The 26,699-nt window shown below is 42.2% G+C and overlaps 1 pseudogene; it reads left to right on the forward strand.

Moving 5' to 3' along the window:
• The first annotated feature begins 454 nt into the window (after positions 1-454).
• LOC124028750 lies at positions 455-26,699 on the forward strand (annotated as a pseudogene).

The raw sequence follows: 26,699 nt of genomic DNA on the forward strand, positions 1-26,699 counted from the left end.
CCTCCGTGTGTGTGTGTGTGTGTGTGTGTGTGCGTGTGCTCCCTGGATGAGATGTAATATCATGTTTTGTCCACAGAAACTAACAGGGAGAGATCAGAGTCAGAGATTCCCCAGTGGTCAGTCTTCCCAGAGTCATCATACAGACCTGGCCTCCATATTCAGTGTATGTGGTCCTGTTATGTACATTTGTTTTTGTTTACCTCAAGTAAAGTTGGATTCTGTCAAACATTCATTAATGTGTTGATGAGAAAGCATTTAGTCTCTTGCTTAACTTATTTACTTTATTTATTTCAGTTGCTTGAACAGAATATTATGACATTTGTGAAGAACGAGCTGAAGATGTTCAAGAGATTCTTAGTCCAGAACTCCCAGAAGGCTTTGAGAGTCAGATGCAGGATAAGGAAGTGGTGGATGCTGAAGATGAGAAGCAGGAGAGCAGTGCCAGCAGGGCTCTGAAGATCACACTGCACATCCTGAGGAAAATGAACCAGAAGCAGCTTGCTGACACACTGGAGAAATGTAAGATCTGTCTGCCTCATGTTGAATGCTGTTTTATAACATTTAAAGCTGTAGCTAAAGTACAGTTAAAGTAGCTGTGTAACTCAATGATATTGTAGCAACCTGAACACTGTAATTTGTGAGTAAATAATCACGGACACTAGAGAAGCTTTAACCACGTTTAATTCTTCCCAGAGGGTCGGTACAGCTGTAATTCAGACAACAAAACATCTCACAAGCACTGATATTTAACCCTTGGCTAGCCTAGGCTGAGTCTCTCCTCCAAAGCCGAACAGCCAATGTATCTATGTAGCTATACAAACCTTAGTGATATCTGTTCTTCCTCACTTCATCTGACCCCTCCATCACTAATCCATGTCTCTCTCCCTTATCAATGCCTGACACATGTAATCACTTCCTGCACCAACACATTCCAAGCTTAGTGCTATTATATACCTTCCTCCTATAACCATTACCTTCTGGTGTAGACCCTCCACTATATACCTTCCTCCTATAACCATTACCTTCTGGTGTAGACCATCCACTATATACCTTCCTCCTATAACCATTACCTTCTGGTGTAGACCCTCCACTATATACCTTCCTCCTATAACCATTACCTTCTGGTGTAGACCCTCCACTATATACCTTCCTCCTATAACCATTACCTTCTGGTGTAGACCCTCCACTATATACCTTCCTCCTATAACCATTACCTTCTGGTGTAGACCCTCTACTATATACCTTCCTCCTACAGATACCATTACCTTCTGGTGTAGACCCTCCACTATATACCTTCCTCCTACAGATACCCATTACCTTCTGGTGTAGACCCTCCACTATATACCTTCCTCCTATAACCATTACCTTCTGGTGTAGACCCTCCACTATATACCTTCCTCCTACAGATACCCATTACCTTCTGGTGTAGACCCTCCACTATATACCTTCCTCCTACAGATACCCATTACCTTCTGGTGTAGACCCTCCACTATATACCTTCTTCCTATATCCATTACCTTCTGGTGTAGACCCTCCACTATATACCTTCCTCCTATAACCATTACCTTCTGGTGTAGACCCTCCACTATATACCTTCCTCCTATACTCATTACCTTCTGGTGTAGACCCTCCACTATATACCTTCCTCCTATAACCATTACCTTATACCTTCCTCCTATACCCATTACCTTCTGGTGTAGACCCTCCACTATATACCTTCCTCCTATACCCATTACCTTCTGTGTAGACCCTCCACTATATACCTTCCTCCTATAACCATTACCTTCTGGTGTAGACCCTCCACTATATACCTTCATCCTACAGATACCCATTACCTTCTGGTGTAGACCCTCCACTATATACCTTCCTCCTATACCCATTACCTTCTGGTGTAGACCCTCCACTATATACCTTCCTCCTATAACCATTACCTTCTGGTGTCGACCCTCCACTATATACCTTCCTCCTACAGATACCCATTACCTTCTGGTGTAAACCCTCCACTATATACCTTCCTCCTACAGACACCCATTACCTTCTGGTGTAGACCCTCCACTATATACCTTCCTCCTATAACCATTACCTTCTGGTGTAGACCCTCCACTATATACCTTCCTCCTATAACCATTACCTTCTGGTGTAGACCCTCCACTATATACCTTCCTCCTATAACCATTACCTTCTGGTGTCGACCCTCCACTATATACCTTCCTCCTACAGATACCCATTACCTTCTGGTGTAAACCCTCCACTATATACCTTCCTCCTACAGATACCCATTACCTTCTGGTGTAGACCCTCCACTATATACCTTCCTCCTACAGATACCCATTACCTTCTGGTGTAGACCCTCCACTATATACCTTCCTCCTACAGATACCCATTACCTTCTGGTGTAGACCCTCCATTATATACCTTCCTCCTATAACCATTACCTTCTGGTGTCGACCCTCCACTATATACCTTCCTCCTACAGATACCCATTACCTTCTGGTGTAGACCCTGCACTATATACCTTCCTCCTATAACCATTACCTTCTGGTGTGGACCCTCCACTATATACCTTCCTCCTACAGATACCCATTACCTTCTGGTGTAGACCCTCCACTATATACCTTCCTCCTATAACCATTACCTTCTGGTGTAGACCCTCCACTATATACCTTCCTCATATAACCATTACCTTCTGGTGTCGACCCTCCACTATATACCTTCCTCCTACAGATATCCATTACCTTCTGGTGTAGACCCTCCACTATATACCTTCCTCCTATAACCATTACCTTCTGGTGTAGACCCTATGGGAGAAAGATGTACATATATGGAGGAACATAATACTGTAACACAAGAGAAAGATACACTTATAGAGTGCATTTACCATTCTGGTAAAATGCAATGTCTATTGTATAGGACAGGAGGCCATGAGAGTATGGGACAGCTAAACATTAAACAGACCACACGAAGGGAAGGCGACACATAGGCGCCTAGGGCAACTGGACATACCAAGGTCAGAGGTATATACAAAGGAGGGGTCAGCCAAATGACCAACTAATGGACTATAGACATAGCCCACATATTTTTAGGACATGGAGATGCTGAAGGAATGTCAGAAGAGACACATAGTCTGCTGATCCTAGATAACACACGTACAAAAGAACGCATTAGGCTAAGTGCAGGGACAAAGCAAGGGTCTTGTCACCATTATAATCTGATGGAAAGCAGGTATGGGCGTTGTTGGGCGTGAACAAGCAGGATGCACAGATTGAAAGATTATATTGTAGCAGTGATATTGTAGCAGCCTTAACACAACACCTAGTGACCTCATCAAGTAGCAGCAGGGATGTGTTGTGGTGATTAATTTAGAGAAAGAGAGACAACATTAATAATACCATCAATAAAACCAATAATAATATAATCAGTCACACCAGTCTGTAATGCATTATGAAAACATTTACACATTTATACAGTCAGTTTAGAGAAGAAAAGATTATAATTTACAACTTTATAACAGTCCTACAATACTGTAGGCATTAAAACAGACAATATTAATATCCTCTGTGTTATTTCTTCATTCAGATGATCTTGCTGTGTTTTGCCAACGTGAACTCAAATCTAGTCTAAAGAAGAAGTTTCAATGTGTATTTGAGGGGATCGCTAAACAAGGAAACCCAACACTTCTCAGTAAGATCTACACAGAGCTCTACATCACAGAGGGTGGAACAGGAGAGGTCAATAATGAACATGAGCTGAGACAGATTGAGACAACAACCAGGAAACAAGCAAGACCAGAGACTCCAATCAAATGTAACGACATCTTCACACCCTTAACTGGACAAGACAAACCTATCAGAACTGTGCTGACAAAGGGAGTCTCTGGCATTGGAAAAACAGTCTCTGTGCAGAAGTTCATTCTGGACTGGGCTGAAGGAAAAGCAAATCAGGATGTCCAATTTGTATTTTCATTCCCTTTTCGGGAGCTGAATTTGATGAAAGAGGACAAACACACTTTAATTGAACTTCTTAATCACTTCTCAATGGAAACCAAACAGTCAGGAATCTCCAACTTCGACAAGTACAAAGTTCTGTTAATCTTTGATGGTCTGGATGAGTGCCGACTGCCCCTAGACTTCCAGAACAACAAGATATGTTGGGACGTCACAGAGTCAACCTCAGTGGATGTTCTGCTGACAAACCTCATCAAGGGAAATCTGCTTCCCTCTGCTCTCCTCTGGATAACTGCCCGACCTGCAGCAGCCAATAAGATCCCTTCAGGGTGTGTTGACCAGGTGACAGAGGTACGAGGGTTCAATGACCCACAGAGGGAGGAGTACTTCAGGAAGAGATTCAGTGATGAGGACCTGGCCAGAAGAATCATCTCACACATAAAGACATCAAGGAGCCTCCACATCATGTGCCACATTCCAGTCTTCTGTTGGATTTCTGCAACAGTCCTTGAACACATGCTGAAACATAAGAGAGAAGAGATGCCCAAGACTCTGACTGAGATGTACACACACCTTGTGTTGTTTCATACCAAACAGAAGAATGCAAAGTATCTTGGGAAAGAGACAGGTCCACACTGGAATAAAGAGAGCATTCTGTCACTGGGTAAACTGGCTTTTCAACAGCTTGTGAATTGCAATCTGATTTTCTATGAAGAAGACCTGAAGGAGGCTGGCATTGATGTCAATGAAGCCTCAGTGTACTCAGGATTGTGCACACAGCTCTTTAAAGAGGAACGTGGGCTGTACCAGGACAAGGTGTACTGCTTTGTTCATCTGAGCATTCAGGAGTTTCTGGCTGCTGTATATGTGTTCCTCTCATTCATAAACAACAATGAGAATCTAATGGACAAACTGCAATCAACATCCAGGAACTTTTCTGTGAGGATCAAACAAAGGCGTAAAGTTACTTTCTACAAGAGTGCTGTGGATAAAGCCTTACAAAGTGAGACGGGAAACCTGGACCTTTTCCTCCGCTTCCTTCTGGGCCTCTCACTGGAGTCCAATCAGAAGCACTTACGAGGTCTACTGACAAAGACAAGAAGCAGCTCACAGAGCCATGAAGAAACAGTCAAGTACATCAAGGAGAAGATCAGGGAGAATCCCTCTCCAGAGAGGAGCATCAATCTGTTCCACTGTCTGAATGAACTGAATGACCATTCTCTAGTGGAGGAGATCCAAAGATACCTGAGATCAGGAAGTCTCTCAAAACCCAACCTGTCACCTGCACAGTGGTCAGCTCTGGTCTTTGTGTTGCTGACTTCAGAAAAGGATCTGGATGTGTTTGACCTGAAGAAATACTCCAGATCAGAGGAAGGTCTTCTGAGGCTGCTGCCAGTGGTCAAAGCCTCCAGAGCTGCTCTGTGAGTAAATAAAATGACATATAAGAACTAATCATCAGGAAGAAATATTCAGTTTAGAGAAAAATATGTATTATATGTATATAATATTATATTGAATAACATACTGAATAAATGCATTGATTTTCACATTAGTATAACATTATGACCATACACTTATTGGAGACGGAAGATGAATCTGTTTGGGAAAATAAACCAAATGCATCTGCCATTGTCCTTCTACACTACTGGTGTTAAATGAACAGTGTGTTTGTGAAGTCATGATGATCTCTTTGTCAGGCTGTCAGGCTGTGGAGTCAAGATGGAAGGCTGTGCTTCTCTGGTCTCAGCTCTGAAGTCAAACCCCTCACACCTGAGAGAGCTGGATCTGAGTAACAATGACCTGAAGGATTCAGGAGTGAAGCTGCTCTCTGCTGGACTGGGGAATCCCCACTGTAAACTGGAGACTCTGAGGTAAGTATTAACAGATACAGATACTTTATGTATGTAGTTCTCCCATTTCAAAAAGTTGTAATTATTCGGTTATATTCACTTATAGTGTATTAAAGTAGTCATACGTTTAGTATTTGGTCCCATATTCCATGCCTGCAGTGATTACATCAAGCTTGTGGTTCTACTAACTTGTTGAATTAATTTGCAGTTTGTCTTGGTTGTGTTCGGATGTTTTCCTGATAGAAACTGAATGGTTCATAATGTCCTGTCATTTTGGAGTCACTTTTTCAAACACTTTTTTACAGACAGATGATTTAATTTATAATTCACTGTATCACAATTCCAGTGGGTCAGAGGTTTACATACAGTAAGTTGACTGTGCCTTTAAACAGCTTGTAAAATTCCAGAAAATCATGTCATAGCTTTAGAAGCATCTGATAGACTAATTGACATAATTTGGATGTATTTCAATGCCTACCTTAAAACTCAGTGCCTTTTTGCCTGACATTGGGAGAAATTTAAAATAAATCAGCCAAGACCTCGGACAAGTCTGGTTCATCCTTGGAAGCAATTTCCAAATGCATGAAGGTACCACGTTCATCTGTTCAAACAATAGTACGCAAGTATAAACACCATGGGACCACGCAGCCCTCATACCACTCAGGAAGGAGACATGTTCTGTCTCCTAGAGATTATCTTACTTTGTGGCAAATAAATCCCAGAACAATAGCAAAGGACCTTGTGAAGATGCTGGAGGTAAAAGGTACAAAGTATCTATATCCACAGTAAAATGAGTCCTATATCAACATAAGCTGAAAGGTTGTTCATCAATAAGCCACTGCTCCCAAACCACCATTAAAAAAAAGCCAAACTACGGTTTGCAGCAAAATGGATTAAGGACAACAAAGTCAAGGTATTGGAGTGGCCATCACAAAGCCCTGACCTTTATCCTACATATAATTTGAGGGCAGAACTGAAAAAGCATGTGTGAGCAAGGAGACCTACAAACCTGACTCGGTTACACCAGCTCTGTCAGGAGGAATGGGCCAAAATTCCCTCAACTTATTGTGGGTAGTTTGTGGAAGGCTACTTGAAACATTTGACCCAAGTTAAACAATTTAAAGGCAATGCTACCAAATACTAATTGAGTGTATGTAAACTTCTGACCCACTGGGAATGTGATGAAAGAAATAAAAGCTGAAATAAATAATTCTCTCTACTATTATTCTGACATTTCACATTCTTAACATAAAGTAATGATCCTAACTGACCTAAGACAGGGAATTTTAACTAGGATTAAATGTCAGGAATTGTAAAAATTGAGTTTAAATGTATTTGGTTAAGGTGTATTTAAACTACCGACTTCAACTGTTTGTATTAAAATACCCCAAATAAAAGGTGACATTATAAACTGTCACCTCATATGAAACATTAGATCTGAAATCCAAAATGTTGGAGTATAGAGCCACATTTAAAATGTCAGCTTCACTGTCTAAATAGATATGGTGTGGACTGTATACTCAATACAATCTAAATCTGATACCTCACTGTCTAAAGAGATATGGTGTGGACTGTATACTCAATACAATCTAAATCTGATACCTCACCGTCTAAATAGATATGGTGTGGACTGTATACTCAATACAATCTAAATCTGATACCTCACTGTCTAAATAGATATGGTGTGGACTGTATACTCAATACAATCTAAATCTGACACCTCACTGTCTAAATACATATGGTGTGGACTGTTTGTATTGAATAATCTGATTCCTCACTGTCTAAATAGATATGGTGTGGACTGTATACTCAATACAATCTGATTCTGATTCCTCACTGTCTCTTTTGACTAATACTGCTTTTTTAAACTGGTCTGGTCAGTTTACTCAAATATTTGTACTGTACATGTTTCTATCTGAGGAAATACTTTTGATAATTTATAATAATGGTACATTAATATATGAATAGATATGGCAGGTTTCAGAACACTATATCTGAAAATGTAGAAAAATATATACTGTATATATGTCTTTTGAGTTATATTTAAACTGCTCTGGTCAGTCTACTATAATATTTGTACTATACATGTCTGCAGGCAATACTTTGATCATTTGTCATTTTTAATGATACATTCATTTACGAATATATATATATGGAAAGTTTCAGGACACTGATATATCTGAATATGTTGAAAAAATATACTGCCACTATTTTCAACACCAAAGAATATCAGTGTGATTTTAATATGATTTGACTCTTTGCAGGCTGTCAGGCTGTGGAGTCACAGAGGAAGGCTGTGCTTCTCTGGTCTCAGCTCTGAGGTCAAACCCTCACACCTGAGAGAGCTGGACCTGAGTAACAATGACCTGAAGGATTCAGGAGTGAAGCTGATCTCTGCTGGACTGGAGGATCCACACTGCAGACTGGAGACTCTGAGGTCAGTATTATCAGATATGAAAGCACTTTATGTATGTAGTTCTCCCATTTCAAAAAGTCGTAATTATTCAGTTATATTCACTTATAGTGTATTAAAGTAGTCATACGTTTAGTATTTGGTCCCATATTCCATGCCTGCAGTGATTACATCAAGCTTGTGATTCTACTAACTTGTTGAATTAATTTGCAGTTTGTATTGGTTGTGTTTTAGATGTTTTTCCTAATAGAAACTGAATGGTGAATAATGTCCTGTCAGTTTGGAGTCACTTCACTTGTATTGTCAGTAAGAATAGAAGATGTTTCTGAACACTTCTACATTCATGTGGATGCTACCATGATTATGAATAATAATGAATGAATCTTGAATGATGATGAATGATGAAGTTACAGAGGCACAAAGATCAGACCCCTCTGTTATTGGTAATAGTGAGAGGTTAGCATGTTTTGTTGTAGCCTCTGTTATTGATAATGGTGAGGTTAGCATGTTTTGTTGTAGCCTTTGTTATTGATAATGGTGAGGTTAGCATGTTTTGTTGTAGCCTCTGTTATTGATAATGGTGAGGTTAGCATGTTTTGTTGTAGCCTTTGTTATTGATAATGGTGAGGTTAGCATGTTTTGTTGTAGCCTCTGTTATTGATAATGGTGAGGTTAGCATGTTTTGTTGTAGCCTTTGTTATTGATAATGGTGAGGTTAGCATGTTTTGTTGTAGCCTTTGTTATTGATAATGGTGAGGGTAGCATGTTTTGTTGTAGCCTCTGTTATTGATAATGGTGAGGTTAGCATGTTTTGTTGTAGCCTCTGTTATTGATAATGGTGAGGTTAGCATGTTTTGTTGTAGCCTTTGTTATTGATAATGGTGAGGTTAGCATGTTTTGTTGTAGCCTCTGTTATTGATAATGGTGAGGTTAGCATGTTTTGTTGTAGCCTTTGTTATTGATAATGGTGAGGTTAGCATGTTTTGTTGTAGCCTTTGTTATTGATAATGGTGAGGTTAGCATGTTTCATTTATGATTTGTATTAGTTCTGGCATCAGGATTCATTTAGTTGTTTAGAAACATCTCGTCATGATCCACCATTCAGTTACTTTTGGGCAAAACATAACCCATAACACAACCAAAACAGACTGCAAATGCAACCAAGGAGTTTGGGAACAAGTACAAAATGTTTGACAACTTTAATACAATTGGTCAGACTACTTTGACTTCTTCAATTGGGGGACTGGATACAGTGACCTAACATAACCCATAACACACTGGATACACAGTGACCTAACATAACCCATAACGCATCCAAGACATAACCCATAACACACTGGATACACAGTGCTTTCACTTACAATATTAGCTTCACTGTCAAAATAGATGTTGTTTGGACTGTGTTAACTTAACGTTTAAAGTCCCCCTATATTTCTGTTACTACGGTGATATCACTCCAGTGGGCCTGGGAGTCAGTGTTGTGGGCCTGTCCTGAGTGTCATGGTAACCATGTATTAGGTAAATACGGTTTAGTAAACGTTGTTCAACAGGAACATAGTCGTTGTGTCATTTTAAGCTAACATTGGTAGCAGAGGATGGCTAATAACTACAATGTGCCACCTCGCTTCCACGAGAAGAGGTTTTATGAAAGTTGGAAAAATTAATTTGGAATCTGGACACGGGTTACTAATCTGGACACGGGTTACTAATCTGGACACGGGTTACTAATCTGGACACGGGTTACTAATCTGGACACGGGTTACTAATCTGGACACGGGTTACTAATCTGGACACGGGTTACTAATCTGGACACGGGTTACTAATCTGGACACGGGTTACTAATCTGGACACGGGTTACTAATCTGGACACGGGTTCTGGACACGGGTTACTAATCTGGACACGGGTTACTAATCTGGACACGGGTTACTAATCTGGACACGGGTTACTAATCTGACACGGGTTACTAATCTGACACGGGTTACTAATCTGGACACGGGTTACTAATCTGGACACGGGTTACTAATCTGGACACGGGTTACTAATCTCACACTGGGTTTAATCTGGGAGGCATATTCACACTGACTGTGTTACTGGAGGCATATTCACACTGACTGTGTTACTGGAGGCATATTCACACTGACTGTGTTACTAGGAGGCATATTCACACTGACTGTGTTACTAGGAGGCATATTCACACTGACAGTGTTACTAGGAGGCATATTCACACTGACTGTGTTACTAGGAGGCATATTCACACTGACTGTGTTACTAGGAGGCATATTCACACTGACTGTGTTACTAGGAGGCATATTCACACTGACTGTTACTAGGAGGCATATTCACACTGACTGTGTTACTAGGAGGCATATTCACACTGACTGTGTTACTAGGAGGCATATTCACACTGACTGTGTTACTAGGAGGCATATTCACACTGACTGTGTTACTAGGAGGCATATTCACACTGACTGTTACTAGGAGGCATATTCACACTGACTGTGTTACTAGGAGGCATATTCACACTGACTGTGTTACTAGGAGGCATATTCACACTGACTGTGTTACTAGGAGGCATATTCACACTGACTGTGTTACTAGGAGGCATATTCACACTGACTGTGTTACTAAGAGGCATATTCACACTGACAGTGTTACTAAGAGGCAATTTGGTTGCAGTGAAGGACAACATCATTGATTTCAGAGTTACAATAGGATGTGCAAGTACGACATGGTTCTCCTGGATGCAGTGTTAGCTTTCTAGTTGCTAGATACTGTCTGTCTGTCTGGATGGTAGAGACATGGTTCTCCTGGATGCAGTGTTAGCTTTCTAGTTGTTAGATACTGTCTGGATGGTAGAGACATGGTTCTCCTGGATGCAGTGTTAGCTTTCTAGTTGCTAGATACTGTCTGTCTGGATGGTAGAGACATGGTTCTCCTGGATGCAGTGTTAGCTTTCTAGTTGTTAGATACTGTCTGTCTGGATGGTAGAGACATGGTTCTCCTGGATGCAGTGTTAGCTTTCTAGTTGCTAGATACTGTCTGTCTGGATGGTAGAGACATGGTTCTCCTGGATGCAGTGTTAGCTTTCTAGTTGCTAGATACTGTCTGTCTGTCTGGATGGTAGAGACATGGTTCTCCTGGATGCAGTGTTAGCTTTCTAGTTGTTAGATACTGTCTGTCTGGATGGTAGAGACATGGTTCTCCTGGATGCAGTGTTAGCTTTCTAGTTGCTAGATACTGTCTGTCTGTCTGGATGGTAGAGACATGGTTCTCCTGGATGCAGTGTTAGCTTTCTAGTTGTTAGATACTGTCTGTCTGGATGGTAGAGACATGGTTCTCCTGGATGCAGTGTTAGCTTTCTAGTTGCTAGATACTGTCTGTCTGGATGGTAGAGACATGGTTCTCCTGGATGCAGTGTTAGCTTTCTAGTTGCTAGATACTGTCTGTCTGTCTGGATGGTAGAGACATGGTTCTCCTGGATGCAGTGTTAGCTTTCTAGTTGCTAGATACTGTCTGTCTGTCTGGATGGTAGAGACATGGTTCTCCTGGATGCAGTGTTAGCTTTCTAGTTGCTAGATACTGTCTGTCTGTCTGGATGGTAGAGACATGGTTCTCCTGGATGCAGTGTTAGCTTTCTAGTTGTTAGATACTGTCTGTCTGGATGGTAGAGACATGGTTCTCCTGGATGCAGTGTTAGCTTTCTAGTTGCTAGATACTGTCTGTCTGTCTGGATGGTAGAGACATGGTTCTCCTGGATGCAGTGTTAGCTTTCTAGTTGCTAGATACTGTCTGCTGTCTGGATGGTAGAGACATGGTTCTCCTGGATGCAGTGTTAGCTTTCTAGTTGCTAGATACTGTCTGTCTGGATGGTAGAGACATGGTTCTCCTGGATGCAGTGTTAGCTTTCTAGTTGCTAGATACTGTCTGTCTGTCTGGATGGTAGAGACATGGTTCTCCTGGATGCAGTGTTAGCTTTCTAGTTGTTAGATACTGTCTGTCTGTCTGGATGGTAGAGACATGGTTCTCCTGGATGCAGTGTTAGCTTTCTAGTTGCTAGATACTGTCTGTCTGTCTGGATGGTAGAGACATGGTTCTCCTGGATGCAGTGTTAGCTAGTTGCTAGATACTGTCTGTCTAGATACTGTTCCTGTCTGTCTGGATGGTAGAGACATGGTTCTCCTGGATGCAGTGTTAGCTTTCTAGTTGCTAGATACTGTCTGTCTGGATGGTAGAGACATGGTTCTCCTGGATGCAGTGTTAGCTTTCTAGTTGCTAGATACTGTCTGTCTGGATGGTAGAGACATGGTTCTCCTGGATGCAGTGTTAGCTTTCTAGTTGCTAGATACTGTCTGTCTGGATGGTAGAGACATGGTTCTCCTGGATGCAGTGTTAGCTTTCTAGTTGTTAGATACTGTCTGTCTGTCTGGATGGTAGAGACATGGTTCTCCTGGATGCAGTGTTAGCTTTCTAGTTGTTAGATACTGTCTGTCTGTCTGGATGGTAGAGACATGGTTCTCCTGGATGCAGTGTTAGCTTTCTAGTTGCTAGATACTGTCTGTCTGGATGGTAGAGACATGGTTCTCCTGGATGCAGTGTTAGCTTTCTAGTTGCTAGATACTGTCTGTCTGGATGGTAGAGACATGGTTCTCCTGGATGCAGTGTTAGCTTTCTAGTTGTTAGATACTGTCTGTCTGGATGGTAGAGACATGGTTCTCCTGGATGCAGTGTTAGCTTTCTAGTTGCTAGATACTGTCTGTCTGGATGGTAGAGACATGGTTCTCCTGGATGATAGTTGTTAGATACTGTCTGTCTGTTAGATGGTAGAGACATGGTTCTCCTGGATCTAGCTTTCTAGTTGCTAGATACTGTCTGTCTGGATGGTAGAGACATGGTTCTCCTGGATGCAGTGTTAGCTTTCTAGTTGTTAGATACTGTCTGTCTGGATGGTAGAGACATGGTTCTCCTGGATGCAGTGTTAGCTTTCTAGTTGCTAGATACTGTCTGTCTGGATGGTAGAGACATGGTTCTCCTGGATGCAGTGTTAGCTTTCTAGTTGTTAGATACTGTCTGTCTGTCTGGATGGTAGAGACATGGTTCTCCTGGATGCAGTGTTAGCTTTCTAGTTGTTAGATACTGTCTGTCTGTCTGGATGGTAGAGACATGGTTCTCCTGGATGCAGTGTTAGCTTTCTAGTTGCTAGATACTGTCTGTCTGGATGGTAGAGACATGGTTCTCCTGGATGCAGTGTTAGCTTTCTAGTTGCTAGATACTGTCTGTCTGGATGGTAGAGACATGGTTCTCCTGGATGCAGTGTTAGCTTTCTAGTTGCTAGATACTGTCTGTCTGGATGGTAGAGACATGGTTCTCCTGGATGCAGTGTTAGCTTTCTAGTTGTTAGATACTGCTAGATACTGTCTGTCTGGATGGTAGAGACATGGTTCTCCTGGATGCAGTGTTAGCTTTCTAGTTGCTAGATACTGTCTGTCTGTCTGTCTAGGACATGGTTCTCCTGGATGCAGTGTTAGCTTTCTATAGATACTGTCTGTCTGGATGGTAGAGACATGGTTCTCCTGGATGCAGTGTTAGCTTTCTGGAGTTGCTAGATACTGTCTGTCTGTCTGGATGGTAGAGACATGGTTCTCCTGGATGCAGTGTTAGCTTTCTAGTTGCTAGATACTGTCTGTCTGTCTGGATGGTAGAGACATGGTTCTCCTGGATGCAGTGTTAGCTTTCTAGTTGCTAGATACTGTCTGTCTGGATGGTAGAGACATGGTTCTCCTGGATGCAGTGTTAGCTTTCTAGTTGCTAGATACTGTCTGTCTGGATGGTAGAGACATGGTTCTCCTGGATGCAGTGTTAGCTTTCTAGTTGTTAGATACTGTCTGTCTGGATGGTAGAGACATGGTTCTCCTGGATGCAGTGTTAGCTTTCTAGTTGCTAGATACTGTCTGTCTGGATGGTAGAGACATGGTTCTCCTGGATGCAGTGTTAGCTTTCTAGTTGTTAGATACTGTCTGTCTGGATGGTAGAGACATGGTTCTCCTGGATGCAGTGTTAGCTTTCTAGTTGCTAGATACTGTCTGTCTGGATGGTAGAGACATGGTTCTCCTGGATGCAGTGTTAGCTTTCTAGTTGTTAGATACTGTCTGTCTGGATGGTAGAGACATGGTTCTCCTGGATGCAGTGTTAGCTTTCTAGTTGCTAGATACTGTCTGTCTGTCTGGATGGTAGAGACATGGTTCTCCTGGATGCAGTGTTAGAGAGCTGGTTTCTAGTTGCTAGATACTGTCTGTCTGGATGGTAGAGACATGGTTCTCCTGGATGCAGTGTTAGCTTTCTAGTTGCTAGATACTGTCTGTCTGTCTGGATGGTAGAGACATGGTTCTCCTGGATGCAGTGTTAGCTTTCTAGTTGCTAGATACTGTCTGTCTGGATGGTAGAGACATGGTTCTCCTGGATGCAGTGTTAGCTTTCTAGTTGCTAGATACTGTCTGTCTGGATGGTAGAGACATGGTTCTCCTGGATGCAGTGTTAGCTTTCAGTTGCTAGATACTGTCTGTCTGGATGGTAGAGACATGGTTCTCCTGGATGCAGTGTTAGCTTTCTAGTTGCTAGATACTGTCTGTCTGTCTGGATGGTAGAGACATGGTTCTCCTGGATGCAGTGTTAGCTTTCTAGTTGCTAGATACTGTCTGTCTGTCTGGATGGTAGAGACATGGTTCTCCTGGATGCAGTGTTAGCTTTCTAGTTGCTAGATACTGTCTGTCTGGATGGTAGAGACATGGTTCTCCTGGATGCAGTGTTAGCTTTCTAGTTGCTAGATACTGTCTGTCTGGATGGTAGAGACATGGTTCTCCTGGATGCAGTGTTAGCTTTCTAGTTGCTAGATACTGTCTGTCTGGATGGTAGAGACATGGTTCTCCTGGATGCAGTGTTAGCTTTCTAGTTGTTAGATACTGTCTGTCTGTCTGGATGGTAGAGACATGGTTCTCCTGGATGCAGTGTTAGCTTTCTAGTTGCTAGATACTGTCTGTCTGTCTGGATGGTAGAGACATGGTTCTCCTGGATGCAGTGTTAGCTTTCTAGTTGCTAGATACTGTCTGTCTGGATGGTAGAGACATGGTTCTCCTGGATGCAGTGTTAGCTTTCTAGTTGTTAGATACTGTCTGTTGATGGTAGATACTGTCTGTCTGTCTGGATGGTAGAGACATGGTTCTCCTGGATGCAGTGTTAGCTTTCTAGTTGCTAGATACTGCTGTCTGTCTGGATGGTAGAGACATGGTTCTCCTGGATGCAGTGTTAGCTTTCTAGTTGCTAGATACTGTCTGTCTGGATGGTAGAGACATGGTTCTCCTGGATGCAGTGTTAGCTTTCTAGTTGCTAGATACTGTCTGTCTGTCTGGATGGTAGAGACATGGTTCTCCTGGATGCAGTGTTAGCTTTCTAGTTGCTAGATACTGTCTGTCTGGATGGTAGAGACATGGTTCTCCTGGATGCAGTGTTAGCTTTCTAGTTGCTAGATACTGTCTGTCTGGATGGTAGAGACATGGTTCTCCTGGATGCAGTGTTAGCTTTCTAGTTGCTAGATACTGTCTGTCTGGATGGTAGAGACATGGTTCTCCTGGATGCAGTGTTAGCTTTCTAGTTGCTAGATACTGTCTGTCTGTCTGGATGGTAGAGACATGGTTCTCCTGGATGCAGTGTTAGCTTTCTAGTTGTTAGATACTGTCTGTCTGTCTGGATGGTAGAGACATGGTTCTCCTGGATGCAGTGTTAGCTTTCTAGTTGCTAGATACTGTCTGTCTGGATGGTAGAGACATGGTTCTCCTGGATGCAGTGTTAGCTTTCTAGTTGCTAGATACTGTCTGTCTGGATGGTAGAGACATGGTTCTCCTGGATGCAGTGTTAGCTTTCTAGTTGCTAGATACTGTCTGTCTGGATGGTAGAGACATGGTTCTCCTGGATGCAGTGTTAGCTTTCTAGTTGTTAGATACTGTCTGTCTGTCTGGATGGTAGAGACATGGTTCTCCTGGATGCAGTGTTAGCTTTCTAGTTGCTAGATACTGTCTGTCTGTCTGGATGGTAGAGACATGGTTCTCCTGGATGCAGTGTTAGCTTTCTAGTTGCTAGATACTGTCTGTCTGGATGGTAGAGACATGGTTCTCCTGGATGCAGTGTTAGCTTTCTAGTTGTTAGATACTGTCTGTCTGTCTGGATGGTAGAGACATGGTTCTCCTGGATGCAGTGTTAGCTTTCTAGTTGCTAGATACTGTCTGTCTGGATGGTAGAGACATGGTTCTCCTGGATGCAGTGTTAGCTTTCTAGTTGTTAGATACTGTCTGTCTGTCTGGATGGTAGAGACATGGTTCTCCTGGATGCAGTGTTAGCTTTCTAGTTGTTAGATACTGTCTGTCTGTCTGGATGGTAGAGACATGGTTCTCCTGGATGCAGTGTTAGCTTTCTAGTTGCTAGATACTGTCTGTCTGGATGGTAGAGACATGGTTCTCCTGGATGCAGTGTTAGCTTTCTAGTTGCTAGATACTGTCTGTCTGGATGGTAGAGACATGGTTCTCCTGGATGCAGTGTTAGCTTTCTAGTTGCTAGATACTGTCTGTCTGGATGGTAGAGACATGGTTCTCCTGGATGCAGTGTTAGCTTTCTAGTTGCTAGATACTGTCTGTCTGTCTGGATGGTAGAGACATGGTTCTCCTGGATGCAGTGTTAGCTTTCTAGTTGCTAGATACTGCCTGTCTGTCTGGATGGTAGAGACATGGTTCTCCTGGATGCAGTGTTAGCTTTCTAGTTGCTAGATACTGTGTCTGGATGGTAGAGACATGGTTCTCCTGGATGCAGTGTTAGCTTTCTAGTTGTTAGATACTGTCTGTCTGGATGGTAGAGACATGGTTCTCCTGGATGCAGTGTTAGCTTTCTAGTTGCTAGATACTGTCTGTCTGTCTGGATGGTAAGGGAGCAACAGTTGGCTTTGACTGTGCTGACTTTTGCGTCAATGAAGTCGGCACTAAAAATACTTTTTGGTGAAAAGATGTCTGTCGCGCCAATGCAAGTGAGTGACGCAGCATATTACACTGATCAGCAGAGAAAAGGCACCAACACGTCACATTCCCATGACAACCAGAAGAGGGGGCCATTGCCCGGCACAAATCCACTGGACAGATATGGAGGAGATCAAAATGTGTTATTTGTCAAAGCACCACTGGGTTAAAGACTATCCTCATAAAAACGAACAAGTTAAACTAACAGAGGAAAATATAAACACAGAGATTGAGCAACATTGCATCAAACAAATCTGCTTCTGATACTGAGATCTGTATAGTTGAATCCTTAGGGTCTGCTGTGGTTGATACTGAGATCTGTATAGTTGAATCCTTAGGAAATGGCTTGATAGCTGTGTCAGTGAACTAAATATGAAAGAAGTACAACATATGATTGACAAACCAAACAACAGAGCTTTCAAATTTAGAGATGGGAGAACTGTTCATTCTACCAAGAGAGTCAAGATACCAGCAGAGATTGGTCAGACTAAGTGTCACATTGAAACAGAGGTGGTCTCTACAGATATCCCCTTACTATTAAGCAAAGCTTCCCTCGGGAAGGAAGGGGCTGTACTAGACATAACAAATGACAAGGCAGTGATGATTAAACAACCAGTGACCCTTGAACTTACTACCTCAGGCCACTATTGTGTAAACATTTTAGACAGACATCACACAGAGTCCATGTAAGAATTGTATTCTGATGGACACAGAGCACATGGAAATTCTGACATCACAGAGAACATGGAGATTCTGACACCACAGAGCACATGGAGATTCTGACAGCACAGAGAACATGAACACAAAGGAAAAACACATTGTATTGTTAACTTCACAAACAGCTTGGACATGCTACAGTTGACAGACTTCAGAAATGACAGTTCTGGGAATAATGATGAGTATTTCCATTCTACAGCACCCTCAGTGGCTGCCGAGTTCTGTCAGTCCCCACCGCGGCCGCGTGTGGCAACCTCTTCAGTACCTGCGAACTGAGACGAGAATATTGGTCTGTGATATCGCAAATTGTTTCACCAGTGGGAGTCACCGGGTCAGTTGCTGGACTGACGCCATTAGTGTCATTGTAAGGGTTGACAGACCCCACAAAGTGTAAGGTGTGTCATCGGAAGCAGAGTATACTCTGCGTATCAATGTTTTTCTTGCTGAGACGGCCGCAGTGTTTGTGGAAGTGTCCGAAGGGCAAGAGAAGTTAATCTCAACTACCGTATTGCATGATTGCAAGGAGGAGGGAAGTTGCTCATTCACAGAGACAGCTGGCTCGAAATCATGACACGAATGGTCAATCAGATTGGCTGATGGAATGTGTCGAGATATCGTAATCTCTCCTTGGATCAGATTCTGCCCCAAGATGTTTCTAAACGTCTCTTTCCCGAGGGGTGCTTTCGACAGATACCCCTCGTGAATGACTGCGTTGCAGCTAGCATTAGGGGGCGACAGTGTGGTCGGTAGAGAAGGCACGGTGGCCTGTGACCATACCTGGTTGGTTTTCCAATCCATCAATGGGAGTAACCGATTAATTAAGTCTGCTCCAAGTAGCAGGGTTACAGTTTTGAGGCTGGTAACATACACAGGGTGAATGAGCAATACGTCCTTGAAGTGTAGTTTCAGCATGACTCTCAATGTGAGAGGCGAGGTAGTCTGAGTGACCCCTCGAAGTGTAGTGTCTCATCGTTCCACTTTTAACCAACATTTAGTTGGCTTCAAAGCCCTTTTTAGATCATCAAACAATGTTTGAGAGATGAGTGATATCGTCGCACCCGAATCAATTAGCGCATGACAAGTGATGCAGTCCTCCAGGACTGTTTCCAGCTATGGTTGTTTCGATTCGTGTTTAGTGAACATGTTCCCCACAAAGTGGAGTGGTTCTTCGCAACAACGTGTTGTGTCAATTCTGTTCAAGGTGGAAGCAGATCGACTTTTCAGATTTTGAGTGGGCTTGGCTTTAACGAAGCGTTTGACCTTTTTCTTCGCAACCTTTGTATCAGAGTCTATAGACAAAACCCGGTGGCTTGTTTCTTGATCAAGCGGGCTCTGGATAGGGTCTCTGATGAGAGCGGGAGAGATTTTAATTTTAACGTCCTTGCTTATGTTAATTCCTGCGGACCTGGTGTCCGGTAATTCCCGTCTAGTCCTTGTGACGATCTTTTACCCTTTTCTCAAAGGTTTCTCGCTTTAGTTCTTCATGTAGTGGAACTTCTGGAGAACATTGGTCTACGTTTTGATCATCCTTCAACCATTTGTTACCCTTGTGCTCTGACACTTTGTGTGGGTTGGGTGCAGGAACGTAGCGAATAGGTCGATTGTAGCGGTAGTCGTTTTGATGGCAACGTACTTAACAGTTATTTTGACCGCAGAGGTTATTGGAATCATGGTTTCGTGGTAGAAACTGTTGTTGTGCTTCATCTCTGAATGCTCCAATACCTGATAATGCACCCTCTGACTGATGTGAGTGCTCCTGAACCCGTAGCGTTCGGGTAGCCATCTAACATGTCCTCTATGTCAGCTAGGAACGTCTCAGTATCGTTTGGCTGACCTGGAACGGGGTCAAAGATGGGGAAATTCTTGATGAGTTTGTCAAGGTATTCCGCTCCAAGCGGGCAGAGAGGGTTGGCTTCATCCTGTGGAGAGATTGGGGCTGAAAGGCCAAGCTTTGGCTTTGCTGGCCAAGAGGCGCAATATTACTCAGCGCCGAATGGCCAATAGGAGAAGACTGAGGGACACTTGAGGGAGGCAAGGTCTGAAACCTATCGTCTTTACTCCTGTGAGTACAGGGCTCCGGTTGCCTGGATTGGTAGTCACGCTGTCGAGTGTGACCATTCTGGACTTCCTCCAGATGATACCTAAGATGGTACCTGCATTGCAGAGTCCACTTGAGCACTTAGAGTACTGAGTTTGGACACGTGAGTGTCAAACTTGCTCCTTTCGGTCTCACACTTACAGATATACAGATATGCCTGTAGTCAGTCCACACTGTTGTAGTGCGGTAGGCGGACAAAAATACTTCGGCTCCAACTCCGAAGATCTATCCTCTAATGTCCAACCTTTCTGGCTCTAGAAGTTAATATTGACCGACAGAAATAGTACCGTTGTAACGGCCGTTCTTGGTGGAAGAAGAGGAGGACCAATGCGCAGTGTGGTAAGTGTCCATATTGATTTAATAGAACAATCGAACACTGGAACAAAACAATAAAGCGACAACGAACGAAACGAAACAGTCCTGTAGGGTGAATACACAGAACACAGAACAGAAAATAATCACCCACAAATCAAGGGTGAAAACAGGCTGCCTAAGTACGGTAAAACAAAGACAAAAAACAAAGGAACTAAGGTCAGAACGTAACAACCGTCTGGCCTAACGGACTAAATCTGGAATTTATCACTCATTGCTCTGACGCTAAAAACCACTACTGGAGGCGCTCTGGAGCCTCTTCGAATGGGAACACACACACACAACCAATTTGAATGTAGCAAAGCAGTCCGTTTGTACAATTCTGTTTGCACAGTTGATATATAGAATTCAACAGCAAAGTAATTCTATATTCGATTCCTCACAGCGGGCGTCAAATGTTGTCTGTCATTAAACTGAAGACTTTGTTTTAATCAAAGATTCTATGTAATTAGTTACTCGATTAAACTGAATAATCATGTAACTGTAATTAACTAGGAAGTCGAGGCGCCAAGGAAAGTATTCAGATTACAAAGTTATAATTTCCCAATATAACCTTTCAGATATTTTCATATCTAATCAATAGTCTTCTGATTGATTTATTTTACCTCACGTTAGTCTCAATCCAAACGTCATAAATTGTTGGTTATCTGCACGAACCCAGTCTTCACTATGAGTCATCCATACATCAATTGTCTTAAATAATTTATTTATTACTAACTAATTCACAGAAATGCATAAACAAACAGTAAATATGGTTACATGTGGTGATAGAATGAGCCCTAGTGGGCTGAACCGACATGTGGTGATAGAATGAGCCCCTAGTGGGCTGAACCGACATGTGGTGATAGAATGAGCCCTAGTGGGCTGAACCGACATGTGGTGATAGAATGAGCCCTAGTGGGCTGAACCGACATGTGGTGATAGAATGAGCCCTAGTGGGCTGAACCGACATGTGGTGATAGAATGAGCCCTAGTGGGCTGAACCGACATGTGGTGATAGAATGAGCCCTAGTGGGCTGAACTGACATGTGGTGATAGAATGAGCCCTAGTGGGCTGAACCGACATGTGGTGATAGAATGAGCCCTAGTGGGCTGAACCGACATGTGGTGATAGAATGAGCCCTAGTGGGCTGAACCGACATGTGGTGATAGAATGAGCCCTAGTGGGCTGAACCGACATGTGGCGATAGAATGAGCCCTAGTGGGCTGAACCGACATGTGGCGATAGAATGAGCCCTAGTGGGCTGAACCGGCATGGCAGTTTGTTAGACAAGAGGGGAGTGGGGGGTTTTACCAAGAAGTCACTACAGACTTAATTATAACAATTAAAATGCTAATCCTTTACACATGAATGCTCACTCATTCGGGAACAATTGCAATCAATATATATATTTACGCTCAGTGTGGTGAAAAGTCTTTCTTTTGTAGAATTGTCCCCTCTCTCTCTGTCATGGTTAGAGGGGATAGTTCAAAGTGACATTAATTATAGAATGGATGTTTCGGCAGTTGTCGTTCTTCGCGTTCAATGACACCGAATTCCTAGTAATTAGTATCAAAGACTTGTTCTTATTCTGTCAGTATCAATAGTCTAAGAGTTTAACAATGTGGTATGGTTAAAAGATTCTACAACCTTTGTCCTCCCTAAGTTGAGTTTTATTCGGAATGGCAGAAAAGGGCTGTCCCAGGATGTCTGGCCCTAACTGGGCTCAGGGGCGGTCCTCTGATTTAGTTCAAATCAAAAGGGAATCATATTTTCTTCATTAAACAGTCCACAATCATATTCCACAATTATACAAACAGTATCATACTCATTCATTCATCTTATACAACAATTAGATGTAAACCTTATATCTGAGGCTATTATATAAACAGCGTTATGGTAATGTGGCCACACCGTCTCTCTTGAGCTTCCCAAGTTGTGACAAACGGACCAGTTCGTAGCTGGATTCTTCACCGATCTTTTACACTTTCTCTGGAACATGAAATTTGTTCGTACCTCAAGTTCTGTGAGGTAGAAGGATTTACTTTTGTCTCCATGAAAAACCACTCTCTATAACTGTGTGTCCATGAGGTCTTCTCAGGAATTTACAACCACTGACCACAGCAGTCTGGTTGTAGAAGTAGAGAGGGGGATGGTGCTCGCTGTACTCCAAGAGGGCAACGTCATGGCACAGTTTAGGTCACCTAGCAGCACTAGCTCTGAAGATAGATGGGGGGCCATCAGTTCACATATGGTGTTCAGGGCACAGCTGGGGGCAGAGGGTGGTCTATAGCAAGCTGCGACAGTGAGAGACTTGTTTCTGGAAAGGTGGATTTTTAAAAGTAGAAGCTCGAATTGTTTGGTTACAGACTTGGATAGAAGGACAGAACTTTGCAGGCTATTTTTTATTTTTTATTTATTCATCGGTTATTTTACCAGGTAAGTTGACTGAGAACACGTTCTCATTTGCAGCAACGACCTGGGGAATAGTTACAGGGGAGAGGAGGGGGATGAATGAGCCAATTGTAAACTGGGGACGATTAGGTGAGAGTAGATTGCAACTCTACCCCTTTGGCAGTTCTATCTTTAAACAGATTCAGATCAATTCAAACCAACTCGGCAGTGTAGCCTAGTGGTTAGAGCGTTGGACTAGTAACCGGAAGGTTGCAAGTTCAAACCCCCGAGTTCAAACCCCCATTATTCAGATCTGTTCAAACCAACTCTTAGTTTCCTCATTCAGATCTGTTCAAACCAACTCTTAGTTTCCTGATTCAGATCTGTTCAAACCAACTCTTAGTGTCCTGATTCAGATCTGTTCAAACCAACTCTTAGTTTCCTCATTCAGATCTGTTCAAACCAACTCTTAGTTTCCTGATTCAGATCTGTTTAAACCAACTCTTAGTTTCCTGATTCAGATCTGTTCAAACCAACTCTTAGTTTCCTCATTCAGATCTGTTCAAACCAACTCTTAGTTTCCTGATTCAGATCTGTTCAAACCAACTCTTAGTTTCCTCATTCAGATCTGTTCAAACCAACTCTTAGTTTCCTGATTCAGATCTGTTCAAACCAACTCTTAGTTTCCTCATTCAGATCTGTTTAAACCAACTCTTAGTTTCCTCATTCAGATCTGTTTAAACCAACTCTTAGTTTCCTGATTCAGATCTGTTCAAACCAACTCTTAGTTTCCTCATTCAGATCTGTTCAAACCAACTCTTAGTTTCCTGATTCAGATCTGTTCAAACCAACTCTTAGTTTCCTCATTCAGATCTGTTCAAACCAACTCTTAGTTTCCTGATTCAGATCTGTTCAAACCAACTCTTAGTGTCCTGATTCAGATCTGTTTAAACCAACTCTTAGTTTCCTGATTCAGATCTGTTCAAACCAACTCTTAGTTTCCTGATTCAGATCTGTTTAAACCAACTCTTAGTTTCCTGATTCAGATCTGTTCAAACCAACTCTTAGTTTCCTGATTCAGATCTGTTCAAACCAACTCTTAGTGTCCTGATTCAGATCTGTTCAAACCAACTCTTAGTTTCCTGATTCAGATCTGTTCAAACCAACTCTTAGTTTCCTGATTCAGATCTGTTTAAACCAACTCTTAGTTTCCTGATTCAGATCTGTTCAAACCAACTCTTAGTTTCCTGATTCAGATCTGTTCAAACCAACTCTTAGTGTCCTGATTCAGATCTGTTCAAACCAACTCTTAGTTTCCTGATTCAGATCTGTTCAAACCAACTCTTAGTTTCCTGATTCAGATCTGTTCAAACCAACTCTTAGTGTTATTATTCATTATTTATTTATGATTTGTATTAATCAAGGCATAATCAGGATTCATTTAGTATTGTTTAGAAACATGTTATCTACTCCGTTAGACAGAAAGTTACTCCAGTCATCATCCAGTTCAGTTACTAAACACAACCAAAACAAACTGCAAATGCAACCAATGAGTTTGGAACCAAATACTAAAATGTTGACTACTTTAATACACTATGTAAATTGATCAGAATATTTACGACTTCTTCAAATTATCAAAGTATGGGGGGAATAGATACATGAAGTGTTTTCATTTCAAACAGTGAAACAGATTTGTTAAAATACCCTCAAATAAAAGGTGACATTATATACTGTCACCTCATATGAAACATTTGATCTCAAATCCAAAATGTTGAAGTATAGAGCCACATTTAAAATGTTAGCTTCACTGTCAAAATAGATATGATGTGGACTGTATACTCAATACAATCTATATTTGATACCTCACTGTCTAAATAGATATGGTGTGGACTGTATACTCAATACAATCTATATCTGATACCTCACTGTCTAAATAGATATGATGTGGACTGTACATATATGCCATTTAGCAGACGCTTTTATCCAAAGCGACTTACAGTCATGTGTGCATACATTCTACGTATGGGTGGTCCCGGGGATCGGACCCACTACCCTGGCGTTACAAGCGCCATGCTCTACCAACTGAGCTACAGAAGGACTCACTATAGTATACAGAAGGACTCACTATAGTATACTCAATCTAAATCTGATACCTCACTGTCTGTCTTCTGACTGATACTGCTTTTTAAACTGGTCTGGTCAGTCTACTCAAATATTTGTACTATACATGTTTCTATCTGCAGGCAATACTTTGATCATTTGTCATTTCTAATAATGATACAATATTTAATTTATGAATAGATATGGCAGGTTTCAGGACACTGATATATCTGAATATGTTGAAAAAATATACTGCCACTATTTTCACCACCAAAGAATAGCAGTGTGATTTTAATATGATTTGACTCTTTGCAGGCTGTCAGGCTGTCTAGTCACAGAGGAAGGCAGTGCTTCTCTGGTCTCAGCTCTGAGGTCAAACCCCTCACACCTGAGAGAGCTGGATCTGAGGTACAATCACCCAGGAGACTCAGGAGACAGACTGCTCTCTGCTAGACTGGAGGATCCACACTGCAGACTGGAGAAACTCAAGTATGTAGAGGGTTTATGTCAATGTTCATATCAGACATGTTTGACTCATCAGGCTGGTTAAGACAAACATTCTGAACACCACTTGGACAAAGTTGTGTGTGTGTGGTTAAATGTCCTGTCTGTATGTGGACAAAGTTGTGTGTGTTCAGTGTTCAGTGAGTTCAGTGCAGTATAAACTTGGAAAAAGTACTTTTTTTTAGCTCCCAGCAGAGGACAACGTTGCCTCACCTCTATTACCATCCATGGGTAGACCTCCTGGGATACCAGTGTGTGTGTGTGTGTGTTTCACTCAATGACTGTCTGTTCTTCTGCTTACCGCTACAGTGTGGGACATGGTGGAGAGAACAGAATGAAACCTGGGCTTAGAAAATGTGAGTGTTGACTGCTGTGAAGAATAAGTCTTAATTCAAGTAAAGTCAAAGACCACCATCATTACTTACTTGGTCTTATTAAATATCAGCTGTAGTTCTACAGAAGCAGAAATCAGGGACAACAAAGTTTACAAAGAGTATCTTTGTGTGTGTGTAATTAATGGAAATAAGTGTGTTTATTTTTCCAGACAGTATAACATATGATCATTTAACATGTCTCAAGTTACCTTAACTTCTCCTTTTGATACCTAGAAACATCTACATTAAATTCATTAGTGAAAAGTGAGTTAACATTCTAATGTGAATGATGATGATTTCTAATATTGTGTCTGGTTTCATCCATCAGATGTCTGTGATCTCACACTGGACCTAAACACAATAAACAGACACCTCTCTCTGTCTGAGGAGAACACAAAGATGACATGGAGGACAGAGGAGCAGCCGTATCCTGATCACCCAGAGAGATTTGAGGACTGTAGACCGGTGCTGTGTAGAGAGGGTCTGACTGGGCGCTGTTACTGGGAGGTAGAGTGGAGTGGAGGGGCTGTTATAGGAGTGACATATAAAGGAATCAGCAGGAGAGGAGGGGGTGATGACTGTTGTCTTGGACACAATGACAAGTCCTGGAGTCTGTTCTGCTCTGACAACAGTTACTCTGCATGTCACAATAATAATCCCACTACCATAGACGTCCCCTCCTCCAGCTCCCACAGAGTAGGGGTGTATCTGGACTGGCCAGCCGGCACTCTGTCCTTCTATAGAGCCTCCTCTGACAGACTGACCCACCTGATCACATTCACCTCCACATTCACTGAGCCCCTCTATCCAGGGTTTAGGGTTCATGATGTTGACTCTTCAGTGTCCCTGAAATAATAACCTGACACACACACAAACACACACACTGAGACACACAAACA

The sequence above is a fragment of the Oncorhynchus gorbuscha genome, unplaced genomic scaffold (assembly GCF_021184085.1).
Source record: "Oncorhynchus gorbuscha isolate QuinsamMale2020 ecotype Even-year unplaced genomic scaffold, OgorEven_v1.0 Un_scaffold_4792, whole genome shotgun sequence".
Taxonomy (NCBI): domain Eukaryota; kingdom Metazoa; phylum Chordata; class Actinopteri; order Salmoniformes; family Salmonidae; genus Oncorhynchus; species Oncorhynchus gorbuscha.